Raw genomic sequence first — 21,482 nt, 5'->3', positions numbered from 1 at the left:
GTCGGGTGCCCCGACTATCAGATACCCGTTACTCAGCTAAAGGAAGTGCGAAGGAGGTGGAGATAAAAACTTTGATCCGCCGTAACTTTTTAACGAATGGTCCGATTTAAAAAATTTTTTCTACATTTCGATAGATATTGATAAACAACATAAAACTGCATTTTTACTTTTCCGAAATATTGAAATTTTAAAAATCGTATATAAGCGAAACAAACTTGCGCTGCGTAGGAACTCCTAGAATCTGCATGCAAAATGTCAATCTTCTAGCTTTTATAATTTCCGAGATCTCAGCGTTCATACAGACAGACAGACGGACAGACAGACGGACAGACGGACAGACGGACATGGCTAGATCGACTCGGCTAGTGATCCTGATCAAGAATATATATAGTTTATAGGGTCGGAAACGCTTCCTTCTACCTGTTACATACTTTTGCACGAATCTAGTATACCCTTTTACTCTACGAGTAACGGGTATAAAAATACGAAAAAGTTAATAAAATTATTAAAAAGATTTTTAGGCTGGAACTAGTAGTTATAATAAGAAGCTTTGTAAATAAGAAAATAAAATTTGCATTTTAAAACAATTAACTTAGTATATGTTTAGATTCTTATTAATTTGAAAGATTAAAATTTTTGAATATTTATTTAACGGTGGATAAAAACTACTCGGTGATGGCCCAAGTTACAAAAACAGTGCATTGAATTTGTGCTACAAATTTTACCTTGCGAACATTTGACCCACTTTGCATATTTACTTCTATATTCTGTGTTGGGGAAGACATAGGCTGATTTAAAGTTAGCACGCTTTTTTTCTAAAAAAAAGTTATTAGCAAAGTTGCCCGTAAAACAATAAAACAATTATATAAAAATGCTCACATTTTTAGCTTTCCACTCGAAAAACTTAGCCCTGAACTCACTCCCGATTTGGAAATATAAAATTCAAATCATCATTTTCGAAAAATTGCAAATTTTCATATGTAGCCGCAGTCTAAAAAAAATTTTCGTAATTCTTAGAAAAATAACTATATCTTATAGTTCTTTATGAATTTCTTACCAATCAAATTTATAAGGCAAACTGGGTCCAAGCTATTTTCTTCAATAAATTCGTTCAACTTGTCCATTATTTTATGTAATTGCTGAAATAAATTTCATGGGTTTGTGGTTAACATGTTATAAAATATATATGGAAAATTTACATTGTGAATACTCTCACGCGAATTGTATAAATGATTAAACAATGTTAAATCTATAAATGTGTTGTTCAAAAATAAAAAGCAAAATCACAATTCACAATAAGAACAGAATAAATTTTTGTTGTTATGGTAACAAGTTACCCTTCAGTTCTGGCATCCCGTGTCGGTGACAATTCCTTAGGCCAAACGCTCGGCCGCTGTCGACGTCAGCAGAGCAGTCGGCGCAGCGTCGATATGAAAGAAAGAGAGGCTGATATTTATATATCGCGCTCTCTTTCCTTGTCTTATAATTTGCCTGCACTCGACGCTAGCAGTGACAAATTTCGGCCGGTCCGTCATTCTCTTTTTCGCTTTACAGTTAAGTTCAGTTAGCAATCAAAATTTGGCCGGTAAAATTTGTGTGACGCAGCGACATGTGCAAATTAACATGAACTTTATTTAGCATTAAGATTCAATAGAATTTGTAAACAAATATTCGATTTCAAATCTCAAGCTATCGTAGCAGACGAAAGGCAACTGGAGCCCAAGATAATGTAAACATTAACATCCGAATCAAAATCACCCCATTGCAATCCCACGGTTAAGTAGACATAAACATCCGAATCAAGATCACGCCACTTCAATCCCACGCTTATCGTGTCGCCAAATATTTTCCGCTAAGCGCAGCATAATTCCATTTCACAATTATTGAAATTACTAAAAAGCTTTTATAAAGTTGAGCTTGAGGAAACTGCAAAAGAAAAGTTCTAAAAGCTCATACTCGGAGGCTTCTTCAAGAATCTTATCTTTAACTCCAATTCAGTGCAGATCGGGAACTCAATAATCGAAGTCAATTAATAAAAATGTGAAACCTTATTAATAAGGGAAATCAATAAGTTAATGATGACCAATAAATAAATAGTTTTTAAAAAATAAAAATCGTTTACCGTGTTTTATAATTGGCGCCCAACGTGGGGCTACGTAGTTAAAAAGTTCCAAATGATCGTTACGGAACTCGCGTAGTTACTCACAAAATTTTTAGAGGAAAAATTAAAACATCCTCATAGTGCAGTTACGTTCTCAAAAGTTCCAAAAGAATAAATACGGAACTCGCGTAAAAGCAATCAAATCATAGACCCGAAAACAAAATAAAATTTAAAAGGGTTTCTATGTAAAAAGTTTTAATTAATCATCAATAAGAAATATTAAAAAAGTTAAATCCAGAAATTAAACAAAACGCTGTTAAGTGAAGCAAACAAATATATTAAAAAAGTTAAATCAAAAAACTAAACAAAAAGTTTAATCAATCATCAATAAGAAATATTAAAAAAGCTAAATCAAGAAATTAAACAAAACGCTGTTAAGTGAAGCAAACAAATACATTAAAAAAAAGTTAAATCAAAAAATTAAACACAAAGTTTAATCAATCATCAATAAGAAATGTTAAAAAGTTAAATCAAACAAAAAAGTTCCAATTGCTTAAGTGAAGCAAAAGGATAAAACACAAACGAAAACAACAATTTAAAACAAAAAAATCCTGAAGAACCACAAAAAACTTAAAGCCAAGAAAGAAGACAAATAAAAAAAAGGAAGACCAACCCAAGGAAACCCAAAGAAGAGAAGAACTACATCCCAGAAAGAAGACCAATCAAGAAGGAAAATCCACTCAATAAAGACAAAAACCGTGAGAATAGTTAAAATAGAATTTAGTTACAGAAAATATTAGTTGTAAGGTTAAAGTGATAGAAAAATTCTGGATAAATTAATTGAGGATTTCGAAAAATTAAAAATGAATGACCCTGGTACATCCCAATCGAGTGTGAACTCAACTACCAATCAGAACTTAACAACAGATTTAATTGTCAGACTAATTGCTTCTAACGTAAATCCCCTACAAGAGGAGATAAAAAATTTAAAATCATTACTAGAAACTAAATCTAATTTGGTGACAGAATACAAAGTTGAACAAATAGATGAAAATATTTCATGCGATGAGACATTAGAAGTCGTTAAATCCGTCCCCCAGTTTTCAGGCAGCTTAGAAAACTACGTAGGATGGAGAGAAGCAGCCGAAACTGCAATGGGATTGTATGTCCGAAAGAGCCGAAGATATTTCGCAGCTCTAACAATTCTTAGAAATAAAATCATAGGAAAGGCTAACGACGCACTGACAAATCACGGAACCGTACTAAATCTCGACGCTATTCTAGCCAGGCTGGACTTTGTGTTTAGCGACAAGAGACCACTACACATAATCGAACAAGAATTAAGTGTCCTTTCTCAAGGTAAACATTCAGTAATAGACTTTTATAATTTCGTTAATAAAAAACTTACACTTTTAATAAATAAAACCATAATGACCCATGGAAAAGATAATCCCATAACAAAAGAATCAAACCTAAAACATCGTCAGAACGCATTAAGAGTTTTCGTAACCGGCCTCAACGGCCCAATATCGGGAATTTTGTTTTCACTAAATCCACCAGACTTGCCAAACGCACTAGCTAGAGTGCAAGAAATGGAAAGCAACCAAATGAGAGCCCAATTCGCTAGTCGATATAGCGCAGCTCCGCGTCAGGCATCTGATTATTTTATTCCTTATAATTCATATTATAAAAATAATTATCAAAATCAAGGGAATCATCTAAGATTAAACCGAAATAATGAAAATTATCAAGAAAACAATAACCACTTCCAAAATAACAACAATTATCAACAAAGAAACAATTATCAAAATAATAACAATCAAAACGCTAATTTTAATAATAATAACCAATATAACCAAAATAATAATAACCAAAATTCCAACTTTCATAATAATAATTACCAAAATAATAATTATCAAAATCATAATTTTCAAAATAATAATTATCAAAATAATAAATATCAACATAATAACTATAACAACAACTTCCGTTATAATAACAACAACCCAAACTACAATGTATGGGCCCAATCTAATTATAATCCTTAACAAAAAATTGAACCAATGGAAATAGATCCTAGTATCCAAGTTTCTAACAGAAATCAGAACTCTTATAACAATTAACCGTACCCAGCAGGAAATTATAATCAAAACCAATACAGAGATAATAATAAAAACACTAACTATAATCAATCTTCTAATAACAATCAAACGGATCCGGCAAACAAACGCGTTGCTACCGGAACTTCCGCTCAACCAAAAAATAAACAAATGAGAGTTAATAATATTCAAGAGGACCATTTTTTAGGGGAGAACAACGAATAGGCCTACCACACATATTTAGATATGATTCAAAAATTAATAAAACATTTAAAATTTTAATTGACACCGGTGCGATGGCCTGCTACATTAGAAAAGGAATCTATAAAAATGGAATAGAATTACCTATTTATAAAAGGGTATCTACAGTTAACGGTTTCTCAATAATTAAATTTTATCATAATATAACAATTTTTAATAAAAAACACATTTTTTACGAAATAGAAGGACTAAAATCAGACCTTTTGGTAGGATATAATCTATTAAGAGAAATAAGTGCGATTATCGATACTGCGAAAGACACTCTTAAATATAATAATAAAGTAGAAAAATTACATTATGAGGAAGACTTAAACTTCTTGACAACAAATAATATAAAAAAGATTCTTCCTTTAAAGAAATATATAATCGATAAATATTTCAATTTCGAAAATTTATCAGATAATACTAAAACTAGTTTAACAAGTTTGGAATGTATAAATTCCGAACACGCCGTCGACGAAAATTCCGACAAATATTCAATACAAAGTTTGGAATATACAAATTCTGAACACGCCGTCGATGATAATTCCGACAAAAATTCAAAACAAAGTTTGGAATGCACAAATTCCGAACACGCCGTCGATGATAATTCCGACAATAATTCAATAAAAAGTTTGAAATTCAAAAATCTCAAACAAACCATTGATACTAATCATATTACAAATTCAGAAATAAATCCTGAAAAAATAAAAAAAGTCAATTATACTAAAAGTATACTTGATACAATCGAAAAAGTCCACTCAAACATAAACATAAAATTTCCATTCAGAACAGATATCCGATGCGAAATAGACACCGTAGATGATAAACCTATATATTCTAGGCAATACCCGTACTCACAGGCAGTAAATGAGTTTGTAAACCAGGAAATAAGTCGAATGTTAGAAGATAAAATAATAAAGCCCAGCAAAAGCCCTTATAACTCGAAAGTTATAGTAGTATCAAAAAAAGGTACTAATGAAGATGGCACCCCAAAGCATAGACTATGTATTGATTTTAGAAAACTTAATATTAATACAATCCCCGATAGGTATCCAATGCAAGACCCATCGGTAATTCTATCAAATTTAGGTAAATCAAAATATTTCAGCACCATTGACTTAGAATCTGGCTTTCACCAAATATTAATGAAAGAATCAGACATTGAAAAAACATCATTTTCCATTAATAACGGAAAATATGAATTTATAAGAATGCCATTTGGGCTTACAAACGCTCCCCGAATCTTCCAAAGAGCAATGGACGATATATTAAGGGACCACATCGGGAAAATTTGTCACGTCTATATGGATGATATAATTATTTTTTCCCATTCCTTAGAACAACATTATGAAGACTTAAAAATAATAGTAAACATCTTACACAAAGCTAATATGAAAATTTCTCTTGAAAAATCTCAATTTTTTAAACTAGAAACATCATTTTTGGGTTAGGTCGTTTCCCATAACGTGATTAAAACAGATCCACTTAAAATAGAAACTATCTCAAAATATCCGATTCCCAATAATATAAGAGAATTAAGAAGTTTTTAGGTCTTACAGGATACTATAGGAAGTTTGTCCGAAATTATGCAGCTATTGCCAAGCCGTTAACCAAATACTTAGAGGGTTCCAACGGAAAAGTTTCCAAACGAATGTCAAAAAATGTCACCATTAATTTAGATGAACCAGCTCTCCAAGCCGTAAATGAATTAAAAGAAATTTTAATAGCTCATATAGAATTAGTCCAACCCGATTATTCAAAAAAATTCGTTTTAACAACCGATGCCTCTGACCTAGCCATAGGAGCGGTCATATCCCAAAATGGAAATCCAATTACTTTTATATCAAAAACCCTTAACAAAACCGAAAGAAATTACGCTAAAAATAAGAAAGAACTTTTAGCAATAGTGTGGGCACTGAAAAATTTAAGAAATTATTTATATGGAGTATCTGGAATGGAAATTCATACCGACCATCAACCCCTTTCCTTCACCATATCTGATAAGAATCCGAATGTTGAATTAAAAAGATGGTTTACTTTTATAGAAACATTTAACCCAAAAATTATTTATAAGCCAGGCACTACAAATGTCGTCGCAGACGCTCTATCTAGAATAGAAATAAATAACATAACAGAAGGTGACAATACCTCCGAAGAAAATACCCAACACTCAGCCGAAAGTAGTTTCGACAATGTCATTAATGAAACAAAGAAACCGTTAAACCAATTTAAACAACAATTATTAATCGGAAAAGGAAAATTTACAATACATGAATCACTAAATGTATTCGATAAAACTCGCCACATTATTGAATATGATAAAACTGAAAATTTAATAACCATATTAAAAGAATACTTACAACCTAATCTTACCACAGGTATCCACTGTACCTTAGAACATTTATACGAAATCCAAAATGAATTAAAAGATAATTTTTCAAACAAATTTTTGTATACCCGAACATTTGTCCAAGATATTACCAATAATGAAGATAAAGCAATAATAATTGAAGAAACGCACTGCCGAGCCCATCGAGGACTTGATGAAAATTACAAACAAATATCCAGATTATACTATTGGCCAAACTTGTATAAAAAATTAAAACAACATATTGCAAATTGTGAAATCGGCAATACAAATAAATATAACAGAAACCCAACACAAATTCCTATTGGCGAAGCTCCAATACCAAAAAAAGAAGGACAACATTTACACTTAGATATATTTTATGCTCAAAGCCTAATGTTCATAACTTGTATAGATTCGTATTCCAAATATCTTGTCGTAAAAGAAATTAGTAACAAAAAAAACATTGATACAAAAGTCTATGAATTACTTCAAACATTTCCCTTGGTTAAAACCATCATGACAGACAATGAACCTAGTTTTACTTCAGCACAATTTAAATCTTTCCTACAGCGTTCTGGAATAACAATTCACTTTACAGATCCAAGGCATAGTTTATCCAACGGCCAAGTAGAAAGAGCTCATTCAACTTTAACAGAAATAGCTCGCTGTATAAAAGATGAATATCGTCTTTTAGATTACTCGGAAATAATTATAAGAGCAGCTCAGAGATATAATATGACTATACACTCAGTAACAAATCACAAACCTTATGATATTCTCTATAATAAAGTAGATCATGAAAATTTGCCAGAAAAATTATTGTTAGCACAAACAAAAATGTTAGACCATCATAATAAAAATAGATCGCCCAAAAATTATGAGGTTGGTGAAGTAGTTTACGAAAAAAGATTTGGCGAAAGAAACAAATTAGGGCCAAGATATAACAAACAAATAATTAAAGAAAATCTACCTAATAAAGTAATAATAAATAAAAGACAAAGAATAATTCACAAAGATAACATAAAATAAATAATTCTTTACAGAAAATGACAAATTTAATCTTACAACTTCTACTGGCTACCATATGCAGCACTGAAATAATTGACTATACCAATAACGAATACTTACTACTCAAAGACGAGAAGGATGTGATGACTTATGAGACATACGAAGACTTGTTTCATATTACCAATATTAGCCTTTATAAAGAAATAATAAGAACCGAAATTGGACTTACAAATAAATCTAAAAACTCTGATATCGAATGGGAAATAGCTCAAAACCTTAATATAATCCAAATTCTTTTAACTCAACTTTTGCCCTCAAGAAATAAAAGAGGAATTAATGAATTAGGGACACTTTGGAAATGGATATCAGGAACTCCTGATCATGATGATTTTATGAAAGTAGAAAATAAAATTAACGACTTAATCATAAACAATAATAAACAACTAGTAATAAATTCGAAAATGTTTTCAGAAATTGAGTTAATTTCAAAAACCCTTAACACCATAATCTTTAACAAACAAGCGGTTTTGAGAAAGCACCGTTTGCAATTAATAACGTTTGATTTACAATTGACACTATCACTTTAGCCAAAATAGACATTTTTAATACAAAAATTTTAAACGAAAATGATATAAAAGAAATATTTAAACATGAACAAAAACCAATTGTACTCTCAGATCTTTTAGACATCTCAACATTTAAAATAATAAAAAACCAAGATCTACTTATAATATATATAAAATATCCTATAATAAATGGTATATGTAACCTTTATACCTCAAAAGCCATTTCACAACCTAATGGAAAATTAATAATGGATGATAAGGTAGCATATTGTAATGGAATATTTTATAAAATAACAAATTTTAAAACAGAAGTATTTAATAATTATTGTAAACTTTCAAAAGATAATTCATGTTTTATTAACTTACTTAACGGAAAAAAAGCAAACTGCTCCAAAATTAGAGAAAAAAATCGAAATTTCGAAATTTTAAACGATGGCGCAATTTTAATAACAGGAAAAAATATTGTAAACGAAACAGAATTAAATGGTGCCTTTCTAATCTTATTCAATGACACAGTTTATATAAACAATATTAAATACATAAATGAAAAAAACAAAATGTTAGATTACATATCCCAATATAAATACAACAACTTCGAAATTTCAAATAATATACTATCAAACAACCCTGAACTAAGTATGGATAATATTAATATTTTAAACCCATCAATTCAATTCGGAAACACACAACTACCCCTAACACTAATTTTATTAATCTTAATAATCTTAATTTTGATAACTGGATTATTGTATAAAACAAGAACAAATATTCTTAATACTTTTACAAAAATAATCACCCCGAAACCAAAAGAAAAAAGTACCGAAATTTCACAGGAAAATAATGAAATAGAAAGAAACATAGAAATGACATATGCCGAACTTAATAATCAAATTTCCAACCTTACTTCAAATATCAAATGAATCGGGACGATCCATTTAAGAAGGGGGAGAATTAACATGAACTTTATTTAGCATTAAGATTCAATAGAATTTGTAAACAAATATTCGATTTCAAATCTCAAGCTATCGTAGCAGACGAAAGGCAACTGGAGCCCAAGATAACGTAAACATTAACATCCGAATCAAAATCACCCCATTGCAATCCCACGGTTAAAGTAGACATAAACATCCGAATCAAGATCACGCCACTTCAATCCCACGCTTATCGTGTCGCCAAATATTTTCCGCTAAGCGCAGCATAATTCCATTTCACAATTATTGAAATTACTAAAAAGCTTTTATAAAGTTGAGCTTGAGGAAACTGCAAAAGAAAAGTTCTAAAAGCTCATACTCGGAGGCTTCTTCAAGAATCTTATCTTGAACTCCAATTCAGTGCAGATCGGGAACTCAATAATCGAAGTCAATTAATAAAAATGTGAAACCTTATTAATAAGGGAAATCAATAAGTTAATGATGACCAATAAATAAATAGTTTTTAAAAAATAAAAATCGTTTACCGTGTTTTATAATTTGCATGCCCTTTCATTTTAGGACCATTTTTGTATTCCGAAATAAAAAAAATTTATTTCGTTTTATAAGCTTAAATAGAGTTTACTTCAAAAATACATTTAACTAATTTAGATTATTGTTTAAATTGATTTTATAATATTCCAAAAGTCCAATTGGTCCATAATATTTTTTAAATAATAAAATATTAAAATTTGTATCTTCACAAAAATTTTTTGTGCTTTTACTCAATAGAAAGGGTATACATAGAAGCATTGGCACGCGGCAAAAGCGACGATAAATCAAAAGAAAACGGGAAAGCTAAATCATGACTGGCTGTATTTTTTGACTGTCAATCGAAGAGAACAACGTGCTTAAATTTTTTCGTAGACAATTTGTAATTGGCGATTTAAAAAATTGTACAAGTGTTTACCAATTGCATTAAAAGTTAGGTGAGTGGCATTTTAATTCATTTACATATGTATATGCAGTTGATATTAATTAAAATAACCGGTAGGTTTATGTCCCGTTTGCTATTGTTTCTGGGTGGAAAAATTCTAGCAATATGTACATTAGGGTTGACTTTATTAGGGTCAACTGAGCTCAGCATCTTGAATGGTAGGTTTCTGTGTCCAAAAAATTTATTCAAAAACCGAAAAACTTTATATCATCGTTTAAGCGGTGCGCAATGGCCCTAAAGTTTCGCTCAAAATTAAGTGTAAAACTAGGTATTTACACCATTCCATTTCTTGTCAGATTTTAACATGTCAATTTTTTGGTTTCTCTCGAAGTAAAAATTTATTTCATGAAAATTAACAGTTAGACGTAGCCCAGCCTGTAGAGCTTCTGTCTCACGACAAAAAGGACCGAGTTCGATCCCCTACCCACCATTTTTTTTTTGTGACTCACAATAAAATAGAGATTCTATTTTACAATTTTTAAGATTAACTATTACTTTTGCGTTCGCCATTAAAAATGTTCGTCAAAGAAATGCTGGCTTAGGATACAACGATATTGACTATTATTTTTCAGGGACCGTAATAGTTTTAAGTTAAAAGCTAAAAGTCATTGATTATTCGTTATTATTGTTATTTTTAAGTTGTAATTGTCTCCCAACGATTTGAATTTTATCACCGACTTCATCCCTTTTTAAATTGCTCGGGAAAGTGATTAAGATACTTTTTAAAATACTGTCAAAGTATAAAATCAAGTCTACGGCATCTAGATGAATCTGAAAAATGCCTAATAAACGTTGCGCACCGACTAAAACTAATTATTTTTTACTTTTTCTTTCTTTTATGGATTAAGGATATATGAAGGGGTAAGAGCATGGCCTTAGAAATTTCATACAAAATAATGTACATACATACACACATTTCCCGTGGCCAGCGCTAAAAATGCTTAGGATCTCGCTGCGGTATCTAATTGATTTAAAAAGGTAAATATAAAAATATACAAGTAAAACATATTTTTAAAACATATGTCTGTCTTTAATGTTTTCAGGATCCTTGGGCAAATATTCACCGTACCCGGACAAATTCATGAGGACGGCGATTTTACATTAATATTAAAAACACAAAAAAACAAGGGGTATTATTTATAATTAATTGTACGAAAATGTAAGTAAAACAATTGAACACAAAATACAATTTATAAAATGAGAGAGCCAATAAAAATTAAAAATAAATTTGTATGTTTCTTATTTTGTATAATGCATGACATGACATTTTTAAAAAGTCATCCATGAAATCTCCTATGACACAAGGTGACACGATGATGGATTTTCCTAAGTGACAACCCATTGGACAAATTCTGAATGTCCCTCGTGAAATCATAAGGGACATGTCACCGGTTGGTGACATCTCAAAAGACAATTTCGTATAAGGCCCTTGGTATATCCCCGGGGACTTCAAAAAAATTTCCTTTGAGTTGTACTGAGGGAAAAAGCGGAACTCGCATACAATTTTCTCTATGTGGCGTCCTCGGTTCGTCCTGAGGTACAAATGACATGTCCTCGGGTTTTCTCTTGGTGATTACCGAGGGAAAAGTGACCTCTGGAACTGAAGGGCATGTACTATATCACTTTTGAGAAAGGAATATTAATATACATAAGTACTCATAGAAAAACTATTGCTTTAATACACGCACAACATTTTCAAAAATAAGAAAGTCTTAAACCATTTCGAAATAAAACAATTTTATTTTACTTACTTATGTCCTTTTTATTCTTTACTGGCATAGGAGCACGATGACTAGGACAAACTACTAATGCGTTAAACGTCATTAAAACGCGTTTTTAATATTGTCACTGAAATCTCTTAACGCCTTTATAATATTTTCTTAGCTTCACACCAGGACTTGTTTTTCACTATTGACTATTTTCTTAGTTTCACACCAGGAACAATAATCGGAACTTTGCTATATAATTTAATCTACAGAGTATAACACTTATACTTATTAGCATTAAATTAGCAGAGAAATGCGGGACTAATTTTTAGGTAATACATGACCTAAATTTTCAGTTTTAGGTAATGGGTTACCTGAAAATATTGGCATGTGGACTATGTTCCTACTTTTTAGCTAATACAAAAAGCATTTTTTTAGGCCATCGTAACCATAAAATTAGTCCATTATGCCTAAAAATTAGGAGCAGTTTCAAGTCGATTTTACCAACAATTTATAAATATATGCAATCTTAAACTAATTTAAACTTACACAGGAACACAAAATTAATCTTTGTAAAATTTCCACGAACCATTTCAAGTTTTCCATGATATTTGGGTGCTCCTGAGTAAAAGTCCCATACAAAATTATTTTCCATCACCTACAGGTTCCGCGGTATAGCTAAGAATACAAAAAACCGATGTTGGTCGACATTTTGAATTACGTGGCCTATATAATTGGACTAACCTTTATTATTTTCGGTAGGACCTACTCTCAATACATCACGGCATTCCTAAAAAATAGTCCCCATTGTGAACCATTGCCCATGTCTTTGGAATTCGACGCCAAAGTTGAAAATCCCAAAATCGTAGAGATTTTTCTGATGTAAAAACAATTCTGAGGATTAAATCTTGAATGGAAGTAATTTTAACTATTCATTGTATCTATTGTTCATTGTATGCTTTAATTTCGGTTTAAAGCGTTTTCATGAGGACATTTTATTGGATTTCTTATACTAATAAAACCTATTTTTTGATTTCATTATCTACTCCTAAATGTTGTCAAATTTTAAAAAAGTCAAGGCATCCTACAGAATGGGAGTAAACATTTACATTTTTCTATGTATGTTCAGTGAACGTACTTTAGTTTCTTAGTTCTAGAGGTTGCCATGACCGATGCTCCGTTATAGCCAAAATAAGATTTTCTTCTTCTTCCGAAAATGAAATAATTTGTCCCTTTGTTTGTGGGTATGCATCAAATCGTGGTTTTAGGATCCTGAACTAAATTTTACTGTGCTTAGCAGCAGGATATAAACAACGTTTGTTCTACAACTTTTGGAAAAACCCGCTAGTTTGGCGGGAAATCATTGAAAAAAGCTAGATTTTGACGGCTTATAGTTTCTATACCTATATACATGAGAAAATATTAGAAAGTCTATTTAATGACGAGTCTAATAATTTTTCGTCACAAATGTTGATATCAGAACTTTTGTATGTTGAAGGTGCTATCGTCACTAGTTTTTTACCTCGTTAAGAGGTGTTTTTATTTGATTCAACAATTCAGCAATTCAACAGTTTAGGGAATCCCCCTATTGTTTGCCTTATTTAAAAGCTAGTGATGGAAAAGATCCAATACAAAAATCATAAGGCATTTAAAAACTACGGTTATCGGTATCGTCGGAACGATCGAATAACCGTCCATCTCCAATTACTCTGTCTTCGAAATTCTCAATTGTGGTGTTGTGTGTGAGTAAACAAGTGTCGAAATAAATACAACTTAACAAAAAGCAAATAAATAAAGTGAACACTTAATATTATTTATAGTATTCTGATTATTTCTATACGTGAAGAAGCTTACTTAAACAATATACTATTAGAATATGTGCAACAAGCACGCGGCCAAATACATATATACATGCATTCCTACCCACCGGGAAAATTCCTCTGGAAAATAACATATTTTCAAGAGGTTTCTCCATAGAAGCGGAAGGGACTAAACCTCATTCACCCCTTACATTTCTTCCATCTCTGGTTTCAAAATACACGGGGGTGACACAAAAAGTAAGGGGGAAATGAGGTTTCTATCTGGATCTCTGGCAGAAGAATGCAGGACAAAATCCACTGGTTTTTCGACTTCCCGCATTATAGATTTTCCACACGTACCCAGTTATGGTTTTCCTCCACTTGCAATATCTGTTTTTCTACACCCTCCCAGTTTTGGTTTTTCCAGACCCTCGCAGTTTTGGTTTTGCACTGATTTGCAGTATCTGATTTTCCACAATAAAAATCATGTTTTTTGTAATATTTGTTTGTGTATTTATTAATAATATTTACAATCGAAGCATTTGAACTACAAATTTTTAATGCCTGAAGCATTCCCGGGTTTTGCTTGGCCGAATGCAGTACTTAGATATCCATTTCTTGTCTGTATTCTGAAAATATCAAACATAATTTAGATATGAATGTAAGACCAGGAATAATAATAAGAGTAATTACCATTATTAGGTCTCCGCACAAAATTAAGGGATCTCTCCAGAAATTATGCCTGGTTTGCCATGGCCGATCATTTACCCTCTGTTCAGTTGTTTTATGTCGGGTATCTATATCAAAAACTATGAGAAGAAAAAATAAAATATGACAAACGCAGGCGCAACACTTCTGGTCCCAAGAAGTCTCAGTCGGCCTGGCTGAAATAAATGTAATATTTTGATTAAGTTAAACAACTAAGTTAGTACCGAAGTACTATTTATACAACCATTTAATGAACACCTCACACCATTTACCACTGGTAAAGATTAAAAACATTTCAAGTGTCACTGAAATGCAGAATTTGTGTTGAAGATAGCATCCGGAGGCGTATATTTATTAATGGCGAAAATATCTGTGATACTAACCTTTGTAACGCTGAAATAAAGGTTATAAAAAGACAAAATTCATTTTATCACTCACCTTTTTATTGTTTTTTAGATTAAAATTGACTATTTTCACTTTTTTTTCACTTTTTCCAACAAATTTAAAAATGATGTGACCCTGCATTATATTCTTGATAATACCATACAAAATGCAGATAAATGTGGGGTAATTTTCTTTGTAAAGTTGGGTCACACTTTGGCGCCGAATAAATATTTAAACAATACTTTTCAGGGACCGTAATCATTAAAGGTTACGTATATTATAGGTGTATTAGGCATTTTTCGTGTTATCAATACCACCAACACGAATTTTTATATTTTAACAACACTTAAAAATGGCTTAGGCCACGATCTGACGATCAAATTATTTTATTTCACAGAAAATGTTTAAAAATGTAAAAAACAACAATAGTTTTCTTTGTAATTTAATGTAATTCCTTGATAAATGTGATCAAATATTTTAATCGTCTTACCGTGGCTTTTCTCTATAATTTGGTTGAATGCCACATTCATCCTTATTATTATTTGAAAAATGTTGAGTAAAATAAATTAATATTATCATTATAGACATTATGATAATAATGTTATATAGTTTAATTTTTTTGATTAACAATTATTAATATTTTTTCTACGACTTTTAAAATTACTAAAAATTAAAACTAAATGTGAGAACAAGTCTTTTGGTTTTGGTGTAAATCATAGGATTTTTGAATATTATAAGTTGGTGATTTTTTTGTTAAAAAATATTATAATCGTAGTGCCACAGAAATCACACAGCGCTTAAATGGCCTGATATTGATTGACAGGCCATTTATGCGCTGTGTGATTTCTGTGGCACTACGATTATAATATTTTTTAACAAAAAAATCACCAACTTATAATATTTAAAAATCCTATGATTTACACCAAAACCAAAAGACTTGTTCTCACATTTAGTTTGAATTTTTAGTAATTTTAAATGTCGTAGAAAAAATATTAAGAATTGTTAATCAAAAAAATTAAACTATATAAAATTATTATCATAATGTTTATAATGATAATAATAATTTATTTTACTCAACATTTTTTAAATAATAATAAGGATGAATGTGGGATTCAACCAAATTATAGAGAAAAGCCACGGTAAGACGATTAAAATATTTGATCACATTTATCAAGGAATTACATTAAATTACAAAGAAAACTATTGTTGTTTTTTACATTTTTAAACATTTTCTGTGAAATAAAATAATTTGATCGTCAGATCGTGGCCTAAGCCATTTTTAAGTGTTGTTAAAATATAAAAATTCGTGTTGGTGGTATTGATAACACGAAAAATGCCTAATATACCTATAATATACGTAACCTTTAATGATTAGGGACCGTAAAAGTATTGTTTAAATATTTATTCGGCGCCAAAGTGTGACCCAACTTTACAAAGAAAATTACCCCACATTTATCTACATTTTGTATGGTATTATCAAGAATATAATGCAGGGTCACATCATTTTTAAATTTGTTGGAAAAAGTGAAAAAAAAAGTGAAAATAGTTAATTTTAATCTAAAAAACAATAAAAAGGTGAGTGATAAAATGAATTTTGTCTTTTAATAACCTTTATTTCAGCGTTGCAAAGGTTAGTATCACAGATATTTTCGCCATTAATAAATATACGCCTCCGGATGCTATCTTCAACACAAATTCTGCATTTCAGTGACACTTAAAATGTTTTTAATCTTTACCAGTGGTAAATGGTGTGAGGTGTTCATTAAATGGTTGTATAAATAGTACTTCAGTACTAACTTAGTTGTTTAACTTAATCAAAATATTACATTTTTTTCAGCCAGGCCGACTGAGACTTCTTGGGACCAGAAGTGTTGCGCCTGCGTTTGTCATATTTTATTTTTTCTTCTCATAGTTTTTGATATAGATACCCGACATAAAACAACTGAACAGATGGTAAATGATCGGCCATGGCAAACCAGGCATAATTTCTGGAGAAATCCTTTAATTTTGTGCGGAGACCTAATAATGGTAATTACTCTTATTATTATTCCTGGTCTTATATTCATATCTAAATTATGTTTGATATTTTCAGAAGACAGACAAGAAATGGATATCTAAGTACTGCATTCGGCCAAGCAAAACCCGGGAATGCTTCAGGCATTACAAATTTTTAGTTCCAATGCTTCGATTGTAAATATTATTAATAAATACACAAACAAATATTACAAAAAACATGATTTTTATTGTGGAAAATCAGATACTGCAAAGCAGTGCAAAACCAAAACTGCGAGGGTTTGGAAAAACCAAAACTGGGAGGGTGTAGAAAAACAGATATTGCAAGTGGAGGAAAACCATAACTGGGTACGTGTGGAAAATCTATAATGCGGGAAGTCGAAAAACCAGTGGATTTTGTCCTGCATTCTTCTGTCAGAGATCCAGATAGAAACCTCATTTCCCCCTTACTTTTTGTGTCACCCCCGTGTATTTTGAAACCAGAGATGGAAGAAATGTAAGGGGTGAATGAGGTTTGGTCCCTTCCGCTTCTATGGAGAAACCTCTTGAAAATATGTTATTTTCCAGAGGAATTTTCCCGGTGGGTGCGCATTTCGTTGGCAAACATATGTATGTATGTGTGTGCAGGGATGCGTTTGGGTTTATGGGAGAACTTCGATCAACTTGCCTATTGCGCATTAATTAATTGGTAATTTTATTTTTATGCTATACGGATTTATTTAAGGATACGGATCACATACTTTAATTAACATTAACGATATTATTAACACCCCAATTCATGTACATACCTTAATGATAAACAATACGTTAAGCCAAAATCTTTTTAATTAATAATATATGTATATGTAAATAATATTTTAAGATAAAACAAATTAAAAATGCATACAAATAAATAACAAAAACTATTTTTTTGAGTTTTTTATTAAAAGAATAATAAGGAAAGGTTTTCCTAAATTTTAGGAAAATATAAGCTCCTAAATTTAGGTAATTCTGACCTAAAAATCTAGTCCACTAGCCATTTTTTTAGGTAACGATTACCAAAAATAAATCAAAGACTGCGTACAAAATATAGTCCACATGACCAATATTGGACTTGGCGCATGGACTTGGCGCATTTTTCTGGCCATGTTTCCTAAAATTTTAGGTAATTAGGCCCCTTTTTTGTCCATTTTGTTTTCTGGGTGTAGGCTTTATATTATTTGGTATGAATGTAATATTTTAGTTTGGTATACTGTTTCTAGTTTCTTTTATAAATCCAAAGTATTAGTTTTAAACTAAAATATGTTATGTAAGTAGTTTAAAAATACTATCACAAATTCAATTTCTAGACTCTTTGGTATAGAAAAGAAACAAGAAAGTATAGACTTTATATTATTTAGTATGCAATCAATAATTTCATTTTTATACTCGTTCTGGTATATTTTTAACACAACGGCTATTAAGTTTAAACTTTCGGTTTTTTTTGAGTGTACCATTTTTGTCAAGGAATTCAGTGCAAGCTTGCGCAACAAACTGTCTACCGTTGTCTAAATGTATAAATTTAGGTACGCCAAATTGGTGGAATAAATGGGTTTCTAAAAATTTGATGACTTCACCCGAAACGGCTTGTTGCATTGGTTGTAGCCATACCGATTTCGAAAAATGATCCAGGCATACGAATATTACTGTGTTTCCAGTTTTGGTTCGGGGATACGGACCCATTAAGGCAATGTAGAACTTTTCCACTGTTCTTTCCGTAACTTGTTGGTTACCCATTAAAGGTCTTGTTGTCTTGTTGGTGGTTTTGCAGATTTCACATTCAATTACTACTTTTGTCGCACAGTGGCGCCTTTTGACTTTTTTTTTGTAATAAATCATAACTTTTGAACCAGTAGAGATAATTGAGTGATGTAAACGGCATTTGATAGATAATTGGGCGTGGCAGAGGCGTACTTACAAATCGGCAAAGTCAAAATTTATTAACAAACAAATTTTTTTCCGACAAAAAAAATGTTTTGTTAAAAAGTTTTTGTTTTGTTTTATTTACTTTTCAATGCTTTAATTTTTAAAAATAAAAAAAAAAAATTGTAAATAATGTAATGTCAAAAATGTCACAGAAACTGTCGATGGATTTGGGGACGGTTGGTTTAGAAACCAACCGACCAAAACCGTTGGTGTCACAGAAATTCGGGAAATTTCCTTTTTTCGGAAAATTTACCAAAAAACGACCAGGGCTGGATGCATACACTAAATATCGAATATTCAATAATTATCGAATTTTATTTGACTATTTTCCAATAAGTTTTAAACTTAATTTATGTTTTTATTGCAAAATTACAAAAATAATATATGTTTAAAGCGCATATTGTACACAATAAAAGAAAAAAATTAAAAATTTTAATTACACGCCAGGCTTCATATTGCAGCCCTGAACAGCGGTTTGCCGCGGTTGCGTTGGTTTAATTATATTTGTAAGTTGGCAAGAATTTTAAAAGTGAACCAAAATGCCATTTGCTCTAGAGTACTTGCGAAGGCATAAACTGCGAGAGGCTAGGACGCAAAGGAGATCCTTACAAGCAGTTTTACGTTATAGTCCATGGGGATTTAACTCATTGGCCAGATCCTTTCAAGCAGTGGTCACAAGAATGCGGACGCCCAGAGTAAATCCTTTGGCAATGTCGATATTATCGCGAATGAATCGGAAGAATATGGTGTCTTGCGCTGGTGACCTATGTTTACCCCTGAAAATGAGCAACGCTTACACAGGTACACAGCCAAAAATTTCCACGACACATTTCTAGTTTTCCATGATAATTGGATGCTCCTGAGTAAAAGTCCCAAACTTATGTCCCATCACGTACAGGTTCCGCGGTATAGCTAAGAATACAAAAATCCGATGTTTGCCGATAGTTCGAATTATGTCGCCGATATAATTTGACTTACCTTAAATATTTTCGCTGAAATCTACTCTCACTACATCACGGCATTCCTAAAAAATAGTCCCCATTGTGAACCATTACCCATGTCTTTGGAGTTCGACGCCAAAGTTGAAAATCCCAAAATTGTGGAGATTTTTCTGATGGAAAAACAATTCTGAGGATTAAATCTTGAATGGAACTAATTTTAACTATTCATTGTATCTATTGTTCATTGTATGCTTTAATTTCGGTTTAAAGCGTTTTCATAAGGACATTTTATAGGATTTTTTATACTAATAAAACCGATTTTTTGATTTCATTATCTACTCCTAAATGTTGTCAAATTTTGAATAAGTCATGGCAACGTCTAGAACTAAGAATACATAGAGAAATGTATATGTTTACTCCCATTCTGTAGGATGCCTTGACTTATTTAAAATTTGACAAAATTTAGGAGTAGATAATATATGATGGACGTTGATGCACTACGAGAAGTACAAACAAGTGGCCCAACGACACCAAGCACGTGCTTGTTACGCGCGGGGCCCTTTTTTAAATTTGTGCAAAAATGCGAGTTCGCGAGGAAGAATACATAAAACCAATAAAGACGGGACAAATAATAAAAAAAAAACATGCAGTTAGGAGTGAAGCAAATTAGTTAAAATGTTAGTTTTTAATACCGGGATAGAAGTTGATGTGCAAATTAAATGATAAAGAACGTTATAGTTATTACATAGTATGCGAAAGGGCTCGTGCAGACCAAAATTTGATGTACATCGAGGTAAATTAAGAGGATGATAATTACGTGTTAGTCTAACGGGAACATTAAAAGTTAGGCGGCTAACAAGTTCTACAGAATCAATATCACCTCTTATAAGATTATGCATAAAAATGGTACCAAGCATTATTCTACGATTAGCAAGTGTCGGTAAATTAAGCAATAATAATCTACTCTGGTAGGAAGGTAGCCTTACGTTTTGATCCCAGTTCAAACTACGAAGGGCAAAAAGGAGAAATTTTTTTTGTACCGACTCTATACGGTCAATGTGGACTTGGTATTGTGGGCTCCAAACCGAAGAACAATATTCCAATATAGGACGGACAAGGGAGGTAAATAATAATTTGGTTATATAAGGGTCATCAAATTCTTTTGACCAACGCTTTATAAACCCAAGAACACTCATAGCTTTATTGACTGTCGACATTATGTGGCAGTCAAATTTTAGCTTCGGGTCCAGAAGAACGCCTAAATCATTAACTGAATATATACGGTCAAGTGGCAAATTCTGAAGCGAATAACTTATAAAGGTAGGAGTAACCCTATAAAAGGTCATTACGTTGCATTTTAGGCAGTTCAAATTTAAGAGGTTATACTCACACCATACTTGAAAATGATCAATGTCTGATTGTAAGCCAAAACCAGACTCTATATTATTATATGTCAAACAAAGCTTAACATCATCAGCATACATTAGTACACGAGAATGTGTTACAATAGAGGGAAGGTCGTTAATAAACAAAGTAAACAGCAAAGGGCCCAAATGACTACCCTGAGGTACTCCAGATGTCACATGGATCGTTTTTGAAACAGCGTTCTTAAATATAACCCTCTGAGTCCTCCCATTCAAATAGCTTGAAATCCAAGTTAAAAGATTACATGGAAACCCAAGCAAATCTAATTTGAATAAAAGAAGAGAGTGGTT

At 31.5% G+C, this 21,482-nt stretch overlaps 2 long non-coding RNA genes across 4 annotated transcripts; one reads left to right on the top strand and one right to left on the bottom strand.

Moving 5' to 3' along the window:
• Positions 1-14,294: 14,294 nt before the first annotated feature.
• Positions 14,295-15,296, bottom strand: LOC138912779 (uncharacterized). Of its 2 annotated transcripts, none has more exons than XR_011418333.1 (3): positions 14,924-15,296; positions 14,471-14,661; positions 14,295-14,406 (listed from the first exon to the last, which is right to left on the bottom strand). It is a non-coding gene; the product is annotated as an uncharacterized lncRNA (long non-coding RNA). The 2 variants fall into 2 exon arrangements; XR_011418334.1 differs by having other exon boundaries at positions 14,471-14,586.
• A 1,107-nt stretch (positions 15,297-16,403) lies between these two features.
• Positions 16,404-17,363, top strand: LOC138912529 (uncharacterized). Of its 2 annotated transcripts, none has more exons than XR_011418075.1 (3): positions 16,404-16,638; positions 16,711-16,897; positions 16,962-17,363. It is a non-coding gene; the product is annotated as an uncharacterized lncRNA (long non-coding RNA). The 2 variants fall into 2 exon arrangements; XR_011418074.1 differs by having other exon boundaries at positions 16,707-16,897.
• The last annotated feature ends 4,119 nt before the right edge of the window (positions 17,364-21,482 follow it).

The sequence above is a fragment of the Drosophila takahashii genome, chromosome 2R (genome assembly GCF_030179915.1).
Source record: "Drosophila takahashii strain IR98-3 E-12201 chromosome 2R, DtakHiC1v2, whole genome shotgun sequence".
In the NCBI taxonomy this organism is placed as follows: domain Eukaryota; kingdom Metazoa; phylum Arthropoda; class Insecta; order Diptera; family Drosophilidae; genus Drosophila; species Drosophila takahashii.
This window is presented reverse-complemented; position numbering and strand designations above follow the sequence as displayed.